Here is a 6,743-nt window from a genome sequence, read left to right on the forward strand (position 1 = left end):
AGTCCAGACCAGCAGCCAGGAAACCTCCACATCTTCCTCCACCACTTTGGGGACTTCTCCCTCATCCTCCCCTTCTCCTGCCTCAGCTCCTTCTCCTGCCTTATGTCCTTCTCCTGCCTTATGTCCTTCTCCTGCCTCAGCTCCTTCTCCTGCCTTACGTCCTTCTCCTGCCTTACGTCCTTCTCCTGCCTTAGCTCCTTCTCCTGTACCATCATGCGCCTCCTCAAAACAACCCACCATCTCCCAGACTTTTGAGCGCAGGCAAAAATACAGCGCTACCCACCCCCATGCACAAGCCTTAAACGCGCACATCTCCAAACTGCTGGCCCAGGAGACGTTGGCGTTCCGGCTTGTTGAAAGTCAGGCCTTTCATGACCTGATGGCAAGTGCGACACCTCGCTATGCCATCCCTAGCCGTCACTACTTCTCCCAGTGTGCCGTCCCCACCTTGCACCAGCACGTCACGCAACATCCGATGGGCCCTAAGTTCTGCGATTTGCACAAAGGTCCACTTGACCACCGATGTGTGGACAAGTGCATGCGGACAGGGACGCTACATTTCACTGACGGCACACTGGGTGAATGTAGTTGAGGCTGGGAGCAGGTCACAATCTGGGGTGGTCTACCTCATTTCCCCGCCCAACATTCCTGGCAGGGGCTCTGAACCACCACCCTCCACCTCCTCCGCCATGGAAACGCTGCAGCACTGGTGTGGGGAGACGTCAGCAGGCCGTGCTGAAGCTCATAAACTTGGGGGACAGACAGCACACTGCCTCAGAGGTGAGGGATGCCCTCGTTGATGAGACCGCAACATGGCTTTTGCCGCTGAAGCTGGGCCCAGGCATGGTTGTGTGTGATAACGGGCGCAACCTGGTAGCGGCTCTAGAGCTTGCCAACCTCCGACACATTCCATGCCTGGCCCACGTATTCAATTTAGTGGTGCAATGGTTTTTGAAAACATACCCCAATGTAGCCGAGCTACTGGTGAAAGTGCGGCGCTTGTGCGCCCACTTTCGCAAGTCCACAGTAGCTGCTGCTATCCTCCAAAGCCTCCAGCAACGCCTCCATCTGCCAGAACACTGGCTGATGTGCGATGTCCCCACACACTGGAACTCGATGTACCACATGTTGAGCAGAGTGTGTGAGCAGCAGAGACTCTTGATGGAGTACCATCTCCAAAACCCAAGGGTTCCTCAGAGTCAGCTCCTGCAGTTTCTGCACCATGAGTGGCCATGGATGGAAGACTTATGCGAGATCTTACGCGTCTTTGAGGAGTCAACCATGAGGGTCATCTGTGACAACGCAATCGTGAGTGTAACAATCCCGCTCCTGTGTGTGATGCGAGAATCCCTCATCGCCATCAGGGATAACACATTGGACGCTGAGGAGTCGGGCATAGGAGCAGGAACATCCCAGCAGGATAGTCAGTGCACACTCCTGTCCGCTTCACAGCGCACATTGATGGAGGAGGAGGAGGACGAAGTGGCAGATCTCATTGTCACACAGGAGGCTAGCGGGGAAGTTCATTGCGTCCCATTGCTGCAGCGCGGTTGGGGTGAAATGGAGAAGGAAATGGAGAGTGAGCTTTCCGGTGGGGGCAGCCAAGTAACACTCTGGCACACATGGCTGAATACATGTTGGGCTGCTTTTCCAGTGACAAACACATTGCCAAAATCCTGGAAAGCAACGACTACTGGATTTTTGCAATCCTCGACCCCGGTATAAAAATTTTGTTTGTAATTTTATTCCGGTAGAGGGGAGGGCCAGTCACATGAGTGATTGCCACAAGCAACTGGTGCAGAATATGATGGAGATGTTTCCATCAACTCTTGTTGGCGGCAGAGAGGAGAGTTCCTCCAACAGGCGAAAAAAACTGTCATCCAGGCCACACCCGGCAGGGGCACACTCTCCAAGGTCTGGGACACGTTAATGGCACCCACTCGCCAAAGTACCGCCACTGAGGGGCCTAGTGTCACCAGGAGGGATAAGTATAGGCGCATGTTGCGGGAGTACCTGGCCGACACCAGCCCTGTCCTCTCCAATCCCTCTGCGGCCGATACTTATTGGGTCTCCAAGTTGGATTTGTGGCTGAAACTTGCGCTGTATGCAAGATCAATGTCCTCCAAGATCAACTTCTCCCAACCGTCCAAGAGCAGTTTGGCCACCAACAATGCCTTCTCCAGCATGATGGAGCACCTTGCCATAAAGCAAAGGGGAGAACTAAATGGCTCAGGGAACAAAACAGAGAGATTTTGGGTCCATGGCCTGGAAACTCCCCAGATCTTAATCCCATTGAGAACTTGTGGTCAATCATCAAGAGACGGGTGGACAAACAAAAACCTACAAATTCTGACAAAATGCAAGCATTGATTGTGCAAGAATGGACGGCTATCAGTCAGGATTTGGTCCAGAAGGTGATTGAGAGCTGCCAGGGAGAATTGCAGAGGTCCTGAAGAAGAAGAAGGGACAACACTGCAAATATTACACCGCTGCAGTAACTCCTTCTAACTGTCACTATAAGCTTTTATTACTCAGAATAGGATTGCAATTCTATTTCTGTATGTGATAAAAACATCTGACAACACACAGAAACCAGAGGGAGCAGATCATGTGACAAGAGGAGATTTGTGGCAGTCTCTAAACTTTTGGCCATGACTGTATATATATATATATATATATATATATATATATATATATATGGGATTGGTGCATGGAGAAGTGAGGACTTAAAGATGTCTGAGTTGTAAACTTTACAGATTCAAGTCACAGCTGGAAGAAGTGGTCATGGCGGTCCAAAGGGAAGAGACGGGAAATGTGGGGAGACGACTCCTGTGAGGATTACTGCACAAATATTACTGCATTGTATTTACTGTAATGTTACCGCTAGCACCCCCAACCCCCCACTGTCCGAGGCGGACAATCACCCTCCACACACACACACACACCACCACCACCAGATTCCTTCCGGATAAAGTGGGGGGCGTCTTCTGATCGTCCGCCTCAGGCAGCAGAGAGTCTTGGTTCACCACTGAACAGCACAAAAAAATAATCTAAAAATAATTGTTTCATCATGAGAAATGAAAGTATTTACCAGGAGGGCGGAGCGATCCTCTACCAATAACCTCATATGCTGTAAAGTGACCTCCACAATATTCGTATTATCTACACAAACACACGTTAATTATTTGAGCTGACTTATCTGACTGGTCTACAGTCACCCATCTACCCAACAAGATCTTACCCCATAACCTCATGAGAACCCACCTGTGACCTCACCACATCTGAGACATCACAAGAAACCACAAATATCTGATGCAAACAGAAGCTTTTATTATTATATCAGGGTCAAAGAGCAAAATCAAAGGGGACAAGTCCAGGACCCAGAAGCTTGGAGCCGTCAGCTTAGGACCTTCTTCAGGATTGGAGATCAATGTCTCTATGGTTTCTGGATGGACGATGGACGAGGCCTCAGTGGTGGAGTGAGGACAGGGCTGATGACAGGTCTCTGGTCAGGGAATGTCCAGGAGGTCTTCTATGGAGGCTCTGGAGATGGAGGCAGGACAGGAACAGCTAAGCAGGAGATAGGCAGGACATCACTTGGGGGTTCCATGACTTCCATCTTTAGTTTTTTGGCTCATAGGTCAAATAGGCTTTCAGAGATTTCACTTGTCCATTCAAGCCTACAGCGGCTTCCTCCGGCACATGATCTCCAGCAATGCTGACAATTTTGTTCCCTGTGTAGCCATACCCATCATACAGGATCCACACTCCGCTCTCCACTTTGTGGGACATGGCACTGTGTGTCAGGTTGCGGTTCTCAGGATCCTTTATAATGTGCTCCTGACCTCTATAGTTGGCTTGCTCATAGACCTTGATGACATGATTCTGCAATGTTCCAGAAAGCTCCCGGATAGATCTGATTTTGTTGATCTTTAGAGCAGATTTGTAGTCTCCTTTCTGGTAGACAGCAAAGTCTCCCATGTAGTTGGCTTCAGAAAACACAACTCAGATGCCGCCTTCTACTCTAAGGGATTTCACTGAACTGATGGTGCCAAAATCTGAAGTGTCACTGGTGATGATGTCATTATCTCCAGATAGGTTTTCTCCAGAATACAGAATGATCTGGCTCATCTTGGCTCTTGTTGTGGCTGCTGTACAGTCGGTGAAGGCTTCAGCTTGGAGTGGTGGTTGGTCCCTCTGGAGCCCGGCTATATATTGGGTTGTGGGTGAGGACGCCCCTTCTCTGAGTCACAGTTCTGTAGTAAACCTTGTGGTCTACAATAACATTTCCTGCTTAGGGGGGAGGGGTGGGGGTTGTTTCTGCAGAGAATTAGAATTCATCATCACCATGAACCACCCCAGAAAGTAGAAGATACGGAGCCGTCATGGTTTGATATGTTATTTGCTTCTCCTTAAATTGTCGTATATTTGTCGGGAAGTGTTTGGTGAAGATTTTCGTATCTTACGTTATTAACCCCTTGACCTCCTTTTAGTAGAAACCAGTAACGCTCTTACCATGGAGATCCTTCCCGTATTCACCCTGTATAGACAGTATGTAGAGATATAGAAGTTGTCAGGAGGAGGGGGAGGGGTCCTCACATGGCTTTATCTCCAGCTTTACACCACTCTCAATCCCGACTCTATAACTAGCAATATCTCTGGTTTCTGCTACAGTTAGATCTGATCTAGAACATCTGAGTCTCACAATTTTCACAACACTCCAGAAATACTAAATTTATGAAGACGGCCAAGACTATCCCAACTGATGCAGGGTCCAAGATTAGGACTTGAGATGCACGAAGGGGTCTTACACCAAACATGTCCCTGAATATCACCCCCTACACCAGATCTCTTTCATACAGGGGATGATAAAGGAAGAAAAAACAATAAAAAACAAAAATGTCGAAAGATTAAAGAGGAAGCGGGGGAGGGGGGAGGTTTCTACTCCGGGCATGTACACAAATCACAAAGATAACTGTACAGATAAGAGACCCTCCTTTCCAGAGAACTGAGTCTATAGAGGAGAGGTCAGGGGTCATGTACTATACGCTGGCCGAGGAGTCTTTCGTGTCCTCTCATCTCTGGTACCACCTATAACAACAGAAGATCTGGAGTCCCACCATTGTGGTGGTTACTATAGAGGACAATTGTAGCAGCTTATACGTGGGACTGCAAGGATGAAACCACCATTTATAACACACTCCCTTCATAGTGGAAGGAACTCAGTGGAAGAATAAATAAAGACACAAGACAACAGTTTAACCTTTGTTGGGCTGGAGGTCAGCCACAGCATTTATTTCCGATTAACCTTTAACCTTGAATTTGCATAACCATAACCAGAAATAACAAACTATAGGACGGAAGGATGGGCTCCCGCCCCACTTTACTTCCGGAAGGCCACTCCCTCTTCCCGTCCACCCCCTTATTTCCTCTGAAAAACTGCCAAGGAGGACTCGGTGACTAAGCCGGGCTCCGACCCCCACCCAAATGGAAAACAGCCTGTTCAACACCATCCTGGAGACCCGCCAGAAAAATGTCCAAACCTATATCTTTCAAGTGGACCCCATCCGGTCTCATGAGACTACTGTTGTCCCCGTCCAGTTGTCGGTGTCGTACTACCAGATCCCCTTTCGCCCGAACCAGACGTGCCATTCGAGAGTTAAGTCCTGCGAGAGCGTTCAATGACAGCAGAATCCCTGTTGCAGCGCCAAGCAACCCTGGAGACGATCTCGGACCAAATAATAACAATGTTATCAAAGAAAGAGGACAAACGCTCCACATCGCAGCGCATCATGGTCAACAATTCCACCAAGAGCGTTGAAACTAAATAATTTTCCCGGCATGGAGGACCAATACGACAGATGGAGCGGAAAGCCTACTGAGTTCTACCACTTCCGGCAGCACCTGAGACCATCGGAGACCTCGAATGCCCCTCCAAAGAATGTCCAGATGAAGAAAACCAAGGCTCCTCCTGCCAGGGCGAAGATCAGCATGCAGCGCGGCCCAATAAATGTACGAATGTCCCAAGAAGATAACCACCGGCGGGGACGAACCTGAAAGAAAAGAAAATCACAAAACCAGCTCAGGACGAACATAACCAACATAGCACGATGACTTCCACCTGCCGATGCGCTGCACATCGCCTTCCGTAAAACCCGCCCTAGAAGCTTCAGTTGCAGCCCCAATTCAAAAAGAGTGCATACCGAAATCAAAGGGAGGTAAACCCAAAGTGTGCAAACACTTCCGAAAAAAGGACTGAAACTGAAAGCGAGTGGCCATCGATCCATCCTGGTGAGACAACAATCGGGGACCAACCGCAGGGAACTGAAGAAAACGGGAAACCACAATGGTCCCGGGACCACCCGCAACATGAGCCACACCCCTTTACCCAGCTGGTCAGTTTTGGAGCGACGCACCCTTATTTAAACAAACCCATCACCCAGCATAACATCATCACGCAACAACCCCCCGGGGGAAGACAAAGAGGAGGAACACAAAAAGGCAATGCTAAAACCTATAGACCACAACGCCGTCTCATAAGGAGAAGAACACACGTTATCCAGAACAGACAATAAACGCAACAAAATGGAATGCGTAACCGGGCGCCGGGAATCCCGGCAAGAAACCTCTTTCTTCCAGCCTCTAAGAACCTGACGAATGACAAAAGACTGGGTCACATCAGCCAAACCCTGCAGGCGCAAATGAAAACCCACACCCGCTATTCGCTTCTGATCTACAGAAGC

Source organism: Leptodactylus fuscus, chromosome 1, assembly GCF_031893055.1.
Source record: "Leptodactylus fuscus isolate aLepFus1 chromosome 1, aLepFus1.hap2, whole genome shotgun sequence".
In the NCBI taxonomy this organism is placed as follows: Eukaryota; Metazoa; Chordata; class Amphibia; order Anura; family Leptodactylidae; genus Leptodactylus; species Leptodactylus fuscus.